This window comes from Ursus arctos, unplaced genomic scaffold (genome assembly GCF_023065955.2).
Source record: "Ursus arctos isolate Adak ecotype North America unplaced genomic scaffold, UrsArc2.0 scaffold_25, whole genome shotgun sequence".
In the NCBI taxonomy this organism is placed as follows: domain Eukaryota; kingdom Metazoa; phylum Chordata; class Mammalia; order Carnivora; family Ursidae; genus Ursus; species Ursus arctos.
The window spans coordinates 14,920,480-14,938,701 of NW_026622930.1; the positions used below are offsets into that span (position 1 = coordinate 14,920,480).

At 46.2% G+C, this 18,222-nt stretch overlaps 1 protein-coding gene across 1 annotated transcript in view; it reads left to right on the forward strand.

Moving 5' to 3' along the window:
* KCNK10 (potassium two pore domain channel subfamily K member 10) overlaps window positions 1-18,222 on the forward strand; it is a 121,588-nt gene that overhangs the window by 55,291 nt on the left and 48,075 nt on the right. The window lies entirely within an intron of this gene.

Sequence of the window (18,222 nt, forward strand, 5' to 3'; positions counted from 1 at the left end):
GGAGCCAGAGAGTGAGGCATGTGATGATGTGGGGACAGGGGGGCCAGCCGTGCGACAGCCTCGATGCGGCGACGTTAGGAGAGGCTGGGTTTTGCATCACTTGCTTTTGGGTGAGGTGGCAGGAAGCAGCAGCAGGGGAAAGGGCTTTGGAGTTTCAAATTCGAGTCCACCTCTGGGTGCTGATTAACTTCCCGATTCTGAAGTCTGTGTCAGACGCTGGGCTAAGAGGGTGCCCTGGAAGCCAAAGAGAACTTTAAATAAGCAGGGATGTGTTAAACCTGTCCCAGGTCAGTGAGAGTGGAGTAAAGACCACCGATGGGCGATGAGAGGCTGTCGGTGACTTGGCAGAGCCATTTTGGTGGATTTATGGGATGAAATAATAAGGAGAGCAGTCGTAGTAATAATCAGGGTTGCTGTTTTGAACATTTATTGCATCAGGCACTGTGCTAAGCTCCTTGCATACCTTGGACATTAAGAAAAAATATCCATAAAAATATAGAGGTGGAGAATTTTGCGTTACCACCTAGAGAAGCAGGGCAATGAAAGCAGGGGTGGGGCTGGCTGGGGGGCCATGGGAGATGGAGTCATTTCAGGTGGTGTGGTGGGAGCAAATGAAACAGGAGGCTTCAGAAGCCTGGGAAGGGCAGGGAGCCACGTCCCAGGGGGAGGAAGGGGAGTGGCTGGGAGCCCCGCTGGGGGGCTTCCTCGTGCAGGAGATGAAGGATGGCTGCCTCGGAGACCGAGGTTTGAGTTCCTAACCTACACATGCTACTGAACCAGGAAGTGTAGGTCCTGGTGGAAGGTGATGACAGTGATGGAGGCAAGGGAGAGTCATATCTTTCCAGCGGTTCTAAAGTTTGCAAGGCAGAGGGATGGAAAAGATGGCTCCCGAGACTCCTTCTGCCCTGGGGTTATCTGCATTCAATTCTAATGGCGACTGCCGTCCAGGATATTGCAGGATTTGCAACACTGACCTGGCTATTTGTCTATTTAACTACATTGATAGGCAAGGGGAATTATGGGGCTTCTTATGATCTGGAGCCTGCATAGCAACTGTATTCCTTTAAAGAAATTTTGATTATCTGACTTGACTCTTACAAATAAATAAAAATATACATTCTCCCCCCCCGAATAAATATGATTTCATACCTATGATCCTATAACTTTTATTAAAAAAGAAAACTTTAAAATGCAAAAAATCTCAGAGCAGTATTTCATATTAGTCTTTCTTGGATAGCTTTCTCTCCCTCACCCCCTTTTCTGAGAAAATGCTATCAAATTTGTGATGATGGGAGTGTTGTACCAATCTGTGCCAGTGTTAAGACGTTAGAATATCATAGAAAATGGGGGAAACAATTCTGGAGTAATTTTAAGTAAGAACGGAATAATACATGTTGTTGTGATATGTGGTGAGATCCTTTCTAACTAGTTGCAATATATAATAACCTAAAAAGTGGTCCAAATTGAATCTAGATTCATGCTTGCATTTTCCTTCCTTAGACAGTGAGATCTTGAGGAAAAGGATTATGTCATATTATCTTTCCATCCGTGTGTAGCCTATGCATTGCTTTGCATCTAATTATTGCCCAATAGAGAAATCCTTTAGGATTGAGATATCAACCTGAACGTCTAACATTGGTTTTTTTTTTTTTCTGTAAAGTGACTTTTATTTATTTATTTATTTTATAATGATTTTTTATTATATTATGTTAGTCACCATACAGTACATCCCCAGTTTTCGATGTAAGGCTCGATGATTCATTAGTTGTGTATAACACCCAGTGCTCCATGCAATACGTGCCCTCCTTACTACCCATCACCGGCCTATCCCATTCCCCCACCCCTCTCCCCTCTGTAGCCCTCAGTTTGTTTCTCAGAGTCCATAGTCTCTCATGTTTCATTCCCCCTTCTGATTACCCCCCCCATTTCTTTATCCCTTTCTTCCCCTACCGATCATTCTAGTTCTTATTGAACGTCTAACATTGTTGATACCACCAGATATCTGAGGTTATTCACGCACTGGTTTATCTATTTACGTATTGCCCATTCTTTGGCTGTCTTCTTCATGAAAAAGCTCAGAGGCCAGAATGGACAGGATGGGGATTCTAATTCTGGTGCTGCCATTAAAACCGGTCCCCTGCTTTGGTCTCAGAAGTTTCTCTGGGAAATGAAGAATGTGTGTGTTTGTGTGTGTGTGTGCAGATACATGTGAACACACACACATCCTTAAGGTCGTTTTTGTAACAATTAAGAAAACTACCCTATATCAGACACCTTTTATCAGCCAGATGCCTTGCACTCATTATCTCATGTAATCATTCCAACAACCCTCTGCATTGGCACTATTACGCCCATTTTATAGGTGAGGAAGCCGATTCTAAAATAGGTGGAGTAACTTTCCAGCCCCCAAAGGGGCCGAGCTGGGATTCAAAGCGAGGTCTGTCTGACCTTGCCCTTCCTCCCCCAGTGGGTCTACAGGGTCTTTAAGTGGTCTTTCTTTGTCATGAACTCAGCTCTCTCTTGAACCTTTGCTTTGTGTTTAACACTTTACAGAATTTTAATAGTCAGGAAACATTGGCGTGCCCTGCTTCGTGGCAGAAAGCATGTCCCCATGTCTTCTCGCTGCACCCACCGAGTGCGAGCCTTGGGCTTGGGACGCGTTAAGATCTCCAGCCACTGTGATGTAAGGATTTGTACTTGTGTGTATCTAGGTCTTTTTCACGACACAAGTTGAGCAGATTTGCATGTGACTCTGTGTGAATCAAGAGCCAGTTGATCATGGTTTGCCTTTCAGTTCACTGATTCCTTCATGGGATGGAAATGCCCACACTTACAGACTAGGGGGAGCGTCCTCTCACTTCACGTGCCTGAGCAGCACGGTGTAGAGTGCTGGTAAGAAGCTTTTTGGAAGGGTCTTCAGCCTGATATATTCAAAGCTGGAAACACAGTATTATGGTACTTCACTAAAGTCTGAAAGGAATGACTGACAGGTAAAAGATGATATCGATGGTATTCATCTGGTAATGTCAGGACCCTTGGCTGGATTGAGTGAACCCCTCATAAAGTAAGCTGGGAGGTATAATTCATGTTATTAATAACAAACGCAGAGCACCCAGAACTGCTTCCCTCCCATGAAATGCCTGGATAGCTTAAAAGAGCCATAGTTTGGGGAAGGGTTTTCAAAAGAATTAAACCACTGTTACGGGGTGCTGTGGGGCTCCAGAGGAGACTGGTGGGTCACCGTCCCTGACCTGATCTCTGTTATGGAGGGAACTGTCTCATTAATGAATTCATCCATACATTCTCCAAGTTGCTATTGAGCTCCTGTTGTATCAGGTCACATGCCAGGGGCTGTGGATAGAAAAGAGGAGACTAAAACACACCGTGAGCAAGTTACTAACCTCTCTGTGATCCAGTTTCATTATCAATAAAATGTGCCTAAAATCCCTCACCCTTGGGGCATTGAGAGGATTAAATTCTATGATTCATGAGAAGGGCTTTGAACGATTTTTGGCATGTGGTGAGTGCTCAATAAATAAATAAATAAATAAAAGGTCGTTCTCTCTGCTGCTGCTGCTTGTAGCTCTGTTCCAGGAGCTCAGAGTTTCAGGCAGGGCTCTCTTTTTTCTTTTGAGGGTTTATTTTAATTCCAGTTAACATACAGTGTTATATTAGCTTCAGGGGTACAATATAGTGATTCAACAGTTCCATACATCCCCTGGTTCAAGCACTGGTTCTTCCTGGGGAGGGGGTTTGGCCCCCAGGGGGCGTCTCACAACAGCTGGAAACATTTTTGGTTGTCGCGACTTGAGGGGGTGCTAGCGGAACGTGGCGAGTAGAGACCGGGGATGCTGCTGAGCAGCCTGATGCACAGGACAGCCCCCAGCCCAGCAAAGAGTGAATCCAGTCAAATGTCGACAGTGCCAAGGTCGAGAAACCCTGGAAGAAGAGGCACGTAAACCAACAACTGGAATTTACTGCAATGGAGCTATTTTTTCCCCAGTTTTATGGTGATATAATTGACATACGTCTCTGTGTGGGTTCAAAGTGTACAGAAGAACGGTTTGAACATATATCGTGAAATGCTTACCGCCGTTTGCTTGGCATCCATCACCGAGCGTAGATACAATAAAGAACAAAAGCAAAATGAGAAAAAAAAATTTCTCCTTGTGGTGAGAACCCTCAAGATGGACTCTCTTAACACCTTTCCTGTATATCACACCGCGGCGTTGGCGACGGTCACCAGGCTGTACTTTACGGCCCTAGTACTTCTGGGTCCTATGACCCGAAGCTGGGACTTTTTGACCACCTTCCTCCCGTTCCCCCTCCCCCCACCTTTGGCCTCTTATCTCTTTTTCTATGAGTTTTTTTGTTTGTTTTTGTTTGTTTTTTTAGATTCCACATATAAGTGAGATCATAGAGTATTTGTCTTTGTCTGGCTTATTTTACTTACCCTCATGCCATCGAGGTCCATTCATACTCCACTGTGTGTATGTCCTACAACTTCTTTATCCACTCTTCGGTCAGTGGACACTTAGGTTGTTTCTGGGTCTTGTCTATTGTAAATAATGCTGCTTTGAGCGTGAGGGTGTGTGTATTTTTTCAAGTTAGTGTTTTTGGGTTTTTTTGGACATATTCCCAGAAGTGGAATTGCTGGCTCATATGGCCGTTCTATTTTTAATTTTTTGAGGATCTTCCATACTGTTTTCCACAGTGGCTTCACCAGTTTGCGTTCCCACCAGCAGAGCACAAGGCTTCCCTCTTCTCCACATCCCCACCCACATTTGTTGTCTCTTGTCTTTTTGATGATGACCGGGGTGGAGCTGTTTGAAATATATGAAAAATGAGGGCCCCAGTGTGGCAAACGGAGGTCAGGGAAGTTTCTGTGGCTATTTATTTCGTTTAGTCCTTACAACTGTTCTAGAAGGATAGTCTTTTGTGCCCATTTACAGTTGAGGAGACTGAGGCAGCAGGCAGCAAAGTTACACGCTCAAAGTCACCCGGTTAGTAAGCAGGAGATCTAGGATTTACTCCTGGGCAGTGTGACCACGTACCCTAGGCTTTTAGCCACCATACATTCAAACAGAATCGGGGACTATGGGAGGAGATTCGTTCCGCAGGCCATGGGTAAAGGGCATCCCCGTGGTGTGTATGGCCTGTAGAGAGTTGCAGGTGGTCAGTGGCTTGAGCTGAGAGATATGGGGGGGGGGGTGGTAGACGAGGCTGGAGAGGTTAGTGGGGCTGAATTTGGGAGCTGCCCACAGAGCCTTGCTGAGGAGTTGGGCTTTCTGCCCTGGGAAGTGGGGAGTCACTGCAAAGTTTAATCAAGGCAGTAACATGATGAAAATTTTCTTTCAGAAAAATAATTCTTTTAGCAATGAGGACTTTGGGCTCGTGGAAGGAGACACTGGGGGTAGGAAGACCCATTAGAAGAATATGAGAACATCGGAGGTGAGAGATGCTGAGACACAGAGAAGGGGCCACATGGAAGGGCGTCGGACAAAGAAAACTTGCACTCGACTCATTCCCATTCAGCAGAGATTTCTGGAGTGCCTGCTCAGTGCTGCGCACCCGTGTTTTTCAAGCAGAGCCCCGCGGGCAGCGTAGCTCGCGATGAGCACCCAGGCTCTGCAGTTTCCCCTCCTGTGTTAAACCTCGTTCCCGCTTCCCGGCTGGGTGACTTGGGACATAGTCACCCGAGGCCTCCACTTCCCGTCTGTAAACTGGAGATGGCGGTATTCCTGTGCACCTGCTAGCGTGGTCTGAATAGTGAACAAGAAGTTCAGTTACTTTTACTGTTGTGATTGCCATTATTTATTTGTTAGGGAAGGAAGAAAAAAGAAACCAGAAAGTCCCTAAAGTATATTCATCCTGGGGTCCTGCTAAGGGGAGAGAGAAGAAAGCTCCTTAATGCCCTTGGGGGCTTCAATCCTAAATTTTCTAATTGACACATTTTCTCAATTTGCCTCTACTGTTAAAGTGTGAGGTCACCTTCACGGAAGTTGCTCCGCGAGCGTGGGACTGGGCTGCGAACACCGGTGGGGCTGTGTCTGTGTGGCTCGAGCCCAGGCAGGCAGCATAGCAGTTTCCTATTCCATTTAGAGGGCTTACCACGGCCACCTAGATCAGCGTCTGTACCCTGAGCTTTGGCGGGGACCCTGAGCCTCATATATGCTAGATAGACACTGAGGCTGAATCCACTGATCGCTGTCTGCGCCCCCCCCCCCATTGTTCCTCGTGTGGTTTGGGAAATATTGCAGAGAACCTCAGGGACCCAGAAGGCTCAGGCAGCCCCCAAGGCACAGATCCGCGGAAGGATAGGACGGCCATGGTTCCAAGGTGTAACTGAGTGAAAGGGTCTGTGTCCTCTGAGGGCCTGACGTCTGTTTATCCCCTCCCGCGGTGTGCGGATCTTCTAGTCTGATGCCCTGGGGCAAGCCACTTAACCAGAGCTGGGCCTCAGCAGTTCAACCCAGAGGGGACACAGAAGAGCCATCCATCTCTGGACTCTCGTCCCTGACGCGACACGAGGGAGTCTGCAGATGACTGTACAGAGAGATTTCGGGCAGAGCTGTCCTAGTCATGAAAAATGGCTCTCGCTTTTTGGTTGTTCACTTTCCCCTAGGCACTGTTCTACGTGCTTCCGTGTCTGAGCTCATTTAACCCTTGCGATGAGCCTATAGGTAGGTTCCATCGCCATCATGCCATTTTATGGATGAGAAAATGAATTCTAAGAAGTAGCGTGTCCAAGGTAAGTAACAGTCAGTACACGGTTAAAAGGGGGATTTGAGCCGTGGGACACCTGACTGCGGAGCCCATAGGTCTCACCATTGTGCCGTGCTGCTCACCTGTGTTAATGGTGAGCATCCCCCACAGTACATCTGGGCCTTTCCTGAAAGCTTTTGCTCCAAGGAAAGGGCTGGAGGGAGAAGGAGACATTGTTAAGGAGGCGTGGGCTGTCTGACTTGGTACTGTGGCAGGTCAGTGTGGACTGTTGTATTTTCAAGAAGGGGGTGTCAAGGAGAGGAAGGGGCATAGGCTTACCCCACTGAAACTAAGGCCCCCCTCCTAGGAAAGTGTGGGACAGTCCCTCTCGTTCAGAATATGAGGAGGAGGGAAGGAGAAAACCCGCACAGAACACCAGCAGCATGCCCGGCACCTAGCTGCCATTCAGGAAACATTATTTCTTTAAACTTGATTTGATGGCCACCCGATCCGAAGAACCTCTTTACCCTCACTGCTCTGACATGCCTCAATGGCTTATTTCCCTGTCCCCAATACAATTGTCCTAGAAACTTCTGTCGTGGCTAGTCTTGGAGAAAGCAATAACACATTCATCTTCTGTAATGCTCAAAGACTAAAACCACGAGGTAGCTTCCTTGACTGACTGGGGGGGGGGAACCATGGCCCAGCCTGGGGGCGTGGTGGTGATGCTATGTAGCAGTTGTTTTTCAGGCTGTGAATGCTGAAATGTGTTTTTTTAAGACTTTGAATGTCTCCAGTGTAGCTCAGGGGGTCACATGGCTGTTTTCTCTCCAGGTGATAGCCACGCGGAAGGGAGTGGGTGTAGTGTTGGGCAAGGTGCCCACCAGGGAGGACACGGGAGCTTCCAATGGAAGGACCTTGTTGTAGTGCGGGCAACAAGGATTCCTCTCTCACGGAGGGCGCTCCCGGGGGCAGCTCGTGTAGCACCCCCCAGAGTGAGCAGGCTAGCTGGCGGTCTGAAAAGTTGACTTTTTTCCTGGCGTACTTCATTCAGACCTTTTTTGGCAAGTTCCTTAACTTCTCAGAACCCTTTTGACATCAAAAAGGGCACTTTCTATTCATGGGAGGCCCTTTATCTGAAGAGAACCTGAAGCTTTCATCTGCCTAGCATGGGCTAGGTCTGGAATTTCCTGGAAGGATGAGCCTTGGGCATTGGGTTCCCTTGTCATTCTGCCATGTCTCCACTTCCTTGACTGATTCATGCCTTTTTAGGTTGGTCAACAGGACCTCTGCCATTGGTTTTTATTTTATGATCTCCTGGGGATTTTGATCCTTTGCTAGTAGGTGATTGGAGTCTTAGATACTTTGCTCAGGACTCTGACATACTGATTCATTTCACTGGCTCTGCTCTTTGGGGCTGACTCCACCATGTTTGCTGGGACACGATATCATTTAAGATACGAGCAGCTGTGTGAGAGGACTGGGTACTGTGTTGTGTCCTGGGCGTGGACCTTTAATGCTGTCATGGTGACCCAGACTGCTCTTCTGCAGGTAAGGGAGGGCCAGAGATCAGGAGTTGCCAAACTCTTCTCTCCAGAAGCAGGAGACGTTGGTTAATTTGCGTGAGCCATGAGCATTTCCCAAGGCTGTGACATCTACCATTCCCTTCTTCTGCCAAGCCCCAAATCCCTCACTCAATTACTCACTCATTCATTCATTCATTCATTCATACAACAAATGTACTGATTTCCTGCTGTATGCCAACTTAGTGCTAAGTTCCTGGGGACAAGATGGTGAATAAAAGGGGGACATATAGTCCCTGACCTCTTGGAACTTCTAGCTAGGATGACTAATCTTCCTAGTTTTCATGCTTCTGGAATCCTTATTAATAGCACCCCTTTCTCTCTCAAAAATGTCCTGGTTTGAAAGATAAATTTTATGGTTACCCTACTGATAGGTAGTAGGGGAGACAAACCTTGTGCATGTAATCACATGAATCAATATAAATAAAACCATGGTTAACACTGCAGAGGAGAAGGAGCTGTTGGGCTCATAAGCAGGAGAGCCGACACAAGAGGACAGGGATTCTGGGCAGGGGAGCTGAGTGCCAAGGTCCTGTGGTGGAAGGATGCCCAGGATGTCTGAGGACTTGAGAGAAGAGGAGCATATATGGCTGGAGGAGAGTTAGCAAAGGGAACTTAGTAGGAGATTAGCCTGGGGGCAAGCGGGGGTCAAACCATGCAGGGCTTTATCCTAAGAGCACTGGGAAGCTATGGCCATTTCAGGCATCAGGGTGGCGTGATCTGATCGATCGTACATGACCATTTTGGTCCCTTCTAAAAACCCAAAGGGTAGCAGTGGTAGTCAGGAGCTGGTTTTATTTTACTTTATTTTTTTAAAAAGATTTTATTTATTTGAGAGAGAGAGAGAGAGACAAAGAGAATGAGAGAGCACAAGCAGGGAGGAGAGGGGAAGGAGACTCCCCGCTGAGCTGGGGGCCCGACGGGGGGCTCGATTTCAGGACCCTGAGATCATGACCTGAGCCAAAGGCAGATGCTTCATCGACTGAGCCACCCAGGCGCCCCAGGAGCTGGTTTTAAACCATTCATTCATTTAATAGCTATACAGTTATGGAATGCCAATGTGGCACTCTGCTGAGTGTTGTGCCCTGGATTTCTGAACTGATTTGCCTTCAGAGGTGCCCAAACTCCAGTATTAGGGGAAGCCTTCGTGTACCCTCATGGTGGGTGGTGCCCTGCTTGGCCCTACAGCACCCAACACTCACATGTGCCTCCGCCCTTAATAGACCCTATGGAGTGAACATTATTTTTCTCATCTGTCTCCTTCCCACAACTGTAAGGTCTTTCAAGTTGAGTCTGTGTTTTTATCCATCTGTCCCTCATGCCTGGCACAGCGGCCAGCCCGTAGAAGATGCTTGAGGTTGGAGGAATGAATGAATAGGGCTTTTTATATCTGTTTTGGAGACTAAGAGCCCTTCATTCAGAAGCTTCCCAGAAGCAAAGCAGAAAATTATTTTGTTTCTGGGCTAGAGAAGTCCTTTCTTTCAGTCTGGTTGTCAAGGCACTTCTCTCAAATCACCTTTCTGCCTTTTTTCTGCATGAGCCGATTCCCTTCCTGTCCATAACGTCCAAAGCTTTACATACTTAGGAACGCGATGATTTAAGGGAAGCATGGTACCTGAGCCCCGATTCAGCAGTCTGCGGAGATCCTCGCTGGGAGTCAGAGGGCAGAGCCAGCTAAGCCTTCTCCTTCCCCACCCTGGGCCATCCCTTCTTCCAAGCAGCCTTTTGTGCAAGTTTAGACCACAGCTGAGACAGCAGGTGACCTCTGTTGAGTACAGATTTGGGTCCTTTGAGCCCAAGGACACAGCTCTGACGAAGTGAGGTGACTCTCCCGGCTGATGTCCTGAAGTCAGAGGAGCTGCCCTTTCTCCAGCGAAGCGGTCATGCAGAAGATTGTTCAATGCATGCAAGATCGGGCCTGCAGCCCCCGGCCTGTCTCTACAGGCCTCCATTTCATTACTATTATTGTTTTTATCCTTGAGGCTGTGGTTCCATCACTGTTTAGTGAAGGTCTAAAGCTTTTAAGCCAGAAATTAAAGCACTAACGGAAATTGGCATGCCACTGGATAAAATGAATTTGCAAATGAGGATTGTGTTCCCCCCAAAAAACTTCCGTAAAAATAAAACAAAAACCGAGGAATGAGTGGTACGGTGTCCACATTTCTATACAGATGTGCATGTGTTTGTTCTTGTTTAAAGGGAAGCGAAAATCTTACTTAGTGAGATTTTGACGGTGTGTGGCTTGTATAATTATTTTCATTATTTACAATCAAATTTATTCATTTAGATAACTAATATTAACTGAATGCTTGTCACGAAGCAGGTGCTATGTTTGGCTCTAGTGATTAGAAAAAAATAACAAAGGATGTAAGATGCCTTCTCCCTGTCCTCCAGAAGCTTCCAGTCTAGTATTAATTGTATCACTAGCTAACACTTGCATGGTGCTTACTGTGGCCAGATACTGCTCTAAATACTTTGTTTATCATATAATGTTTACAGTGGTCCTTTGGGGTAGGTGTAAACAACTGAAGGGAGGAGTTAAATAACTTGCCCAAGTTCAACTGAGAGGTAGACTGGGATCTGGAGATGGGGAGTCTCGCCCTAGAATCTGTGCTTTTTAACCACGATGATCTACTCACGGTCGAGACTGACTTGGCTTGAGCAGTTAGCTAGAGTCCAGTATGACTGGTGCCAGAACAGAAGGAAACACTCAGGCCCCTATTCACAGAGCAGGAGTCTCTGCCTCAACTTGTGGGACCTCCAAAAGGACCTTCGTTCCCTGCAGAAAGTAACGATTAGCTGTGGGTTGTGCTCTAGAGGGACGTGGCTTTGTGTCTTTACATACGGTGTTGAGGACGGGTCAACATATTTCATTGAAAGCCAAAGTTATGGTTATGGTTATCCTTTGGGTCTGTGGTTAAGAGTAACTTCTTAATCTCTATCGAGAGCAAGGAAAATTCTTTTCCTTCTCAGTGGACAGAAGAGATGGAAAGCTTGCCGATGCTGGTTAACTTTATGGAGTAAGTGAGGACTTCACCTTTCATTCTTTGAAAAATGAGGGCCAGATCTGTCTTCTCTATGTTGTCCTATTTCACGGGGAGGAAGGTGACGATGAGCTTTAGGACAATGTTTGCGCACTGGACAGAGAGCTGTCTGTGGGAAATGGGAGAAGGCAGGGTTGAAGGAGTGTACTTATAACCAGTCCCAGCTCCGCCACTTGCTAACTGCTACCACTGTGGCCAAGCTACTTCTGTTTTCTGTTGTCTCACGTATAAAATGGGAGTAATAACGTGACTTTTTATAATGGGGTTTTTGTGGAGGGTTGAGTAAGAGGAGAAGGCACATTGCCAATGCTGGCTACTAGGATTATTTTTATGAGTATTCTAGAGCTTTCTTCAAAGTCTCTGGGATTGGCTCTGCTTCCTCCTGCCCCCAGATCAAATTGCACTCATTAGAGATTGGTGCTGGTTGTAGGGGCTGACATATTCTTTGAGGGGGCACAGGAAATGAAGTGTTAACTTGGGATTATGTGGGGCATCCATCAAGGACCCTCAGGACCAGAGCAACATCAGCAACACTTGGCAAATTTGTTCCTGAGTCCAGAGGATGAATCCAAATGGAGATGAAAGTGTGACAGTTGATCAGTAAGTTTGTTGATCTCATCAGAGCATACACAGTAGATACCCCAATTCCTTATGGGCTTGATGCTTTCCTCATGGTTTAAAATTTCTTATTTCATCCTTTATGCAGTCAAAGAGAGAGAGAAAATTAATTCCATATTGTAAGGCACAATTTGGAAGGTGAAAGAGCTCCCCCAAATATGGCTTGAATCCCACATGACAATATTTAGATAGATTAGTCATTAGTGTATACCCAAGTGCTAATGAATTGAGTTTTATTTTTTTAGACCCAATCTTTTTCTTTAAGATTATTTACTTATTTATTTGAGAGAGAGCACACTCGTGCACACCAGCGGGGGTGGGGGATGGGGGGGAAGGGCAGAGGAAGAGAGAGAACCTGGAGCAGTCTCCCTGCAGAGCATGGAGCCTGGTGTGAGGCTCGATCTCACGACCCTGTATCATGACCTGAGCTGAAACTAAGAGTTGGTCACTCAACTGACTGAGCCACCCAGGCATCCCATGAATTGAGTTTTAGAACATTACCCCCACCAAAGAATTGACTGGTGGTAGCAAGGAAAGCCACTTGTCTAAGACCATAGGCTCTGGATGTGTGGTCTAGCTTGCCTTGGGTTTTGTTCTTTTATTCTCTAAACAGATTCTCTACTCGTCCTCTCTGTTCTACAGGTGGCCTTCATTTTAGATTTATAACCAGACTATAAAGTTTGGATGAAAGCCTGCTGTCAGGGACCTGAGGAAGGGCTAATATTTGCACATGTAACTGGATATACTTAGGATAGCAGGAAGATAAACACTGTCATAATATTCACCAGGGCACGGAAGGTGCCTGTTGCTTTTTCTTTCTATAGTCTGGCCTTGTTTTTGCGAACACTTGTTGGCGGGAGATGCTGGGGGTGCGGCTGTAGCATGGCCAGCACAGGCCTGCCTGCCACATTGGCCGTCTGCTGGGCGGGGAGGAAGACACAGGCGCGTCAGTCCCCTTTCCTTCCCTCCCCGCCTCTCACTGACGCTGGGGGTCCCAGCCTGGGGAGAAAGCCGGCCTGTTCTCTGCAACGCAGGGAGCTGGGCCAAGAGGGTCCACGATGGGGAGAAAGGAGAAGACCGAGGATGGAGAGAAGCTGCCTTTTCAGGATTTAGGAAGGCGATCTTCCCGTTGACAATTCCCATAGCATCTGCTTGCTGGCTTTGCCATGCGGTTGATATGGGAACGTGGTCAAGGGACTTGCCTGTTCTAAACCTCATGTGGCCCATGGGACTGTAGTGATGTCTGTCTCCCAGCATCATCCTGAGGGTTTCCTGAGTTCCTCTGTGCACTGTAAGTGCTCAGAAAGCATTCCTGATATTATTAATATTAATATTAATATTAATATATGAAATGAGAAGGCACACAGCTTAAAGGTTTACATCCATGGAAAAAAAATCCTGACAACAACCCTGCAGGGAAACGTTTCCTCGTATTACAGGTGAAGAAACGGAGACTCAGAGAAACTGAGTAATGCACACAGGCCGAACACGTACCAGGTTATCCACAGACTTTCTGTGTTGCAAGAGTCAGTGCTGATGGGGGCCGTCCTCTCCACCTCTGCACTGAAGCAAAGAGCACTTCCAGTCCGACCCAGAAGGCCTTGCTGCGGGGGGTGGCTCCAGATTCCCCCCCGATGCCCTCCCACTGTTGGAAATATTGGGATGTGGTCTCACACTTGGATGCAAAGTTGCCCCTCTCCTAGCACCAGCGTATTCGCTCCCGCCGCTGTGAAATATTGATGTGAGAAATGCTTCTGAAGCAGGAGAAATAAAAAGCAAGTGTGGCGAACAAATTAATATCATACTTCCATTTCTTACCTGAGGCCCTTCTGCCACAGACACGGAAGGAGGTGGAAAGACGTCCAGGCCTGTTTTGGGGGTTTTGAATCATTAGGGGCATTTCTGAGTTGTAATGAATGTGTTCTACCAATTGCCTTTCTCTGTCTCACAGGGTTTGTGGCTTGCCTTCTGTCCATTAATGGCTGGAAGTGTGCTCCCTTTTAATACATTTATGAAGTCACTTTACATACCCACCCCCTCATCCTGCCTCAACCTCTGGCTAAATATCTACTTCATAGACCGCTTTGCGGACCGTGCCCTCTCGGGACCAAGAATGCAGTAGACAGAGAACCAGCTTTGGGTTCTCAGACGAGGTCCTTTCCTTTTGTCCATGTGGTGTAAGCTGTTAGTAAAGTGACCGTACGTCCTGCGCTCCCCCTGTCCTGTGCTCCCAGCGTGGCCATTCACAGAGCCCCTCTTTACCCGGCAAGTGTCCTGGGTTGGACCGTAGGTCAGATGATCTCTCTGGCTGTTAGTGTCCACGCATAGAGCGCTGAGCGGCTGTATCCAGCAGCCAGTCTCAGACAAGCAGAGTGACGATGGCTCCACCTTTGTTTGTTTTTCTTTTTGGTGCCACAGAAGGCAACAGAGAAACAGATTATCTCACCGCATACACAGATCATTGGAGAAAAGCCACAGACAGTTAGTGGTCCCCTGGGGGGTCATCATTCATCCCACTATAGTGCTAACACTCTTGACGGTATCTTGCGCCATCTGCAACAGTGACTTGGGCAGCCTGGCATTGCCAAATGGGATTACAGCACCGCGGTGGTGGTGGGGGGAGCTAGTGGGGGTACCTGGTGGGGGGCCTCCGAGGGATAGCTTTACCTCCTGTCTTCCTATTAGCCTCAGACCCACCTTACTTTCGAAGGGCTGCAGTTTCTTCATTATACCTTTCATGTGGTCCTAATGCCTGGAGGTGGTGGTGGGAGGATGGGGGGGGGGGACAGATTCTTTTATCTATTTGTTCTCCAGTTTTATTGAGATATGATTGACATATAATGTGTCAGCTTAAGGTGTGCAATATATTGGTTTGCTACGTTTATATATCGCAAGGTGATTACCACTATGGAATTACATTATACCTTCATCATGTCACATAATTACCATTTCTTTCTTTTTTTTTTTTTTGTGGTAGAGTACTTAACATCTACTCTCTCAGCAACTTTCAAGGATATAATGCAGTATCACTAGCTGTGATCACAACACTGTATATTAGGTCCTCAGAACTTACTCATCTTATAAGGGAAAGTTTGTCCCCTTTGACCAACATCGCCCCATTTCCCCCACTGTCCGGCCCCTGGGCAGCCACCACTCTATTCTTTTAGATCTTGTCCCATTCACGTTAGCTCCTCACCTTCTTCTTCTTTTTTAAAGCAATCATTATATTTCTTTTTGTGGAGTTATTTTCTTATTCTGTTTCTCGGCTTTTACAAAGATGTAAATTGCATGGGCCTAAATTTATTACTTTAGTTTGTTCATTCATTTATTATTGATTTGAGCATTCACTCATGAGTTGTTCACTGGGTAGTTGGGTGGGTGCTGGAAATTCCAACTTAGGGGCTAAAAAAGAAATTCAAGAAGGAGTGGAATTAAACTTTAAAGTAACGCCCTCTCATCTAGAGTACCCTTTCCCTGAAGCTCTCGCATCATATTGAGTATAATTTCTTTTTGGATCCTCATAAGAGCTCTCTGAACTTGATATTGGTTGAACTTAAAAGTGCACACAGGATGCTCACATTGTCTGAGATTGTGGCCTCTCATGATGCCGCTGTTGGTTATATCCTTCCCCTATCACTCATCTTTTCAGTGAAGCAGTACACAGCTCAGAGGCACATTGCATTATCTATGTGCTCACACATTTCTAATGGGCTGGCTTATCTTCACTTTCGCAGCCTGAACGCAGAGAAAAAAAAATGAGAGCAAGTGCATTTGATTTTAAAATGTTTTACTTGAGTTCAAACAATTAAGATCATTAGAAATACTTTAAAAATTAATAAAGTTGGACCTCTGAACTCAATCAGAAATATTCTTATTGAGTTAAAAATGATGCTATTAATTCGAGCGATAGTCTGTTTAAACTGGCTTTTCTTTCTGTGTGTATAGCCCGAGTTTGCCAATTTGTTTTTATTCCAGGGGTTTGCTGAAGTCTTTCTGACCCACCCGATCTGGACAGAATAATCATACCTTCTTCCTGGGACTGGCGATTGTCCAAAGCCTCCCCAAGGTCTTGGTGACGTGTTGGAGAACTTCTTTTTCTCCTTGCTTTGGGTTCCAAATCTCGTTCTGGCCCCACCGCGCCCATAACAGCCCTTATATTTAATTTCCACAAAACCACTTCCTCAAGGTGTTTGCATGTGTAGCCCACTTTACTGTAGATTTGGGAACGTGAGAGAGGGTTTACATCACAGATATAAACAAAGTTAAAGTTGGATGCTGGTTGGACCCACCCCTCAAAGTCCCTGGCTTTGCTGCAGCTGAGCTGGAAGCCCCCACATGCACCCACAGATATTCCTTTCTTGCCTTTTCTTCCTTGTCTTCCTGCTTTTTCAGGGCTTTTGCTCTCTTTTCTCTGCTCCTTCCCTCTCTGGGTATCTTTCCCCATGTTTCTTTATTTTTTAAATTTTATTTTAAATGCAGAGCAGTTAAGCTCTCACCAGCTCCAACAGCCAAATGAAGGTTGGGGCCTGCATTTACATGTTTAAGGATGTAGTCTAATTAGAAATGATCCCTTGAGGGGTCCTTCTGCCTAAATTCTTGGGCAGTGGTGGTCTTCCTCCTCATTTCTATGTGAAGCTGAGCATGGAGGTGGGGAGAGAGGAGAGCCACAGATAGAGGAGAGATCAAAACCATAGCTTGGGCCCAGTCCAGATTTGAATTCTGGCTTCACTTCCTGGCTGTGTGGTCTAGGGCAAGTTACTTAACTTTCCTGAGCCTGGTTCCCTGTCTCTAATGTGCGGATAATGTTACTTTCTTGCAAGGTGTAGAAAGGATAAAATTGGATCACACACAAGTTGCAGAAAGGATAAAATGGAATAACACTTCTAGCGCACCTGTCTGCACGCAGGAAGTCAACAAATGGTAGTTTCCCTCCCTTTCAACCGACACACGCTTTCCTTGAGGGCTACATATGTAAACATTAAATATTTATAAATTGCATAATTCAAAAAATGGAACTTAAAAAGACATCTTATTCTGGATTTTTTGATGAAACAAATAATCATCCCCACTTGTCTCTGCTGCAAATCTGTACTTTTATGTGGAGCTTATGACATTTATGTGCATTTCTCAGCAGAGTGAGACTTGATTGAACCCCAACTCTTTATGCAGCGTCATAGACGTCGTGAATATTAGGTATTGATAGTGTGATTTGAACCCAACTAAGTGACTGAGGCCTAGAGCTGTCCCCGAGGTATTACTTGCAGGTGGGCCTGGCAGAGCTGAATAGGCAATGAGGACGTAAACACTGGGTAAGGCCTGTGGTTTGGTCTGATGGCACTCACATAGCACAGCGAAATGGATATTTTATCAGCAAAAGGACTTGCCGTCTGTCTTCCTCTCAAGCAGAGCAGAACATAGCCTCTGATGAGTAAGTGATAGTTGTCAATTAGGAAGGTAAACGAGGGCTTAGGCACCCTGTATGCACCCTGTGCAGCCTGATTTTAAATCCTGGGGTGCCAGGGTTTATCTTAGAAACAGCTTCCAGGGGAATAGCTCATGTTCGTAGAACAGGAAAGAATACACTTAAGCAAAACAGATTTTTCCCTCTGTTGTCCAGTCAGTTGTCTAGGGGTCTGCCAGATTTAGCCTGAGGCTTGTTTTTTTATCACCCATGAGCTCAGAATGGTGTTTGCATATTTAAAGCATTGTAAAAGGAAAAGAAAAATATGCAACAGAAACCATATGTGGCCTACAAAGCCTAAAATATTTACTATCTGGCCCTTATAAGAAAAAGGTTGCTGATGCCTGGTCTAGAGAGTTTGAATTATCTCAGATTAGTGAAGGCAAAAGGTAATGATGATTGACTTTTTCAGTTAGTCTGATTTGTGGCAAACGCTGTCTGCCTGTTTGGACAAAGCTTCATGGGCATTATTTAGGATAAATAGAATCACATTTCAGTATTTAATTGTGTTATCTCCACATGGGGTTATTCCAACTTTGCTCAGGGAAGAGTGTCTCTATTTGTTGTTCCAGAAGTAGCTCATATGTCTGTCACCTCCCTCTGAAGGCCCCACCTGTCACTTCCTCATCACAGCTCACTTGCTTGAAGGTTCTTCCTACCCTCTCACCTGGCCTGAAAGGGGTGGGCAGAGGCCAGCTCAGGAAGGGCTGCTGACGTATTTGGCACCTTATTCTGCACATGCTGAGTCTAGGCAAGGATTTTCAGCTGGGGAGGGTGTGGTCAAAAGCCAATTAAATACACGTGGTGCAGA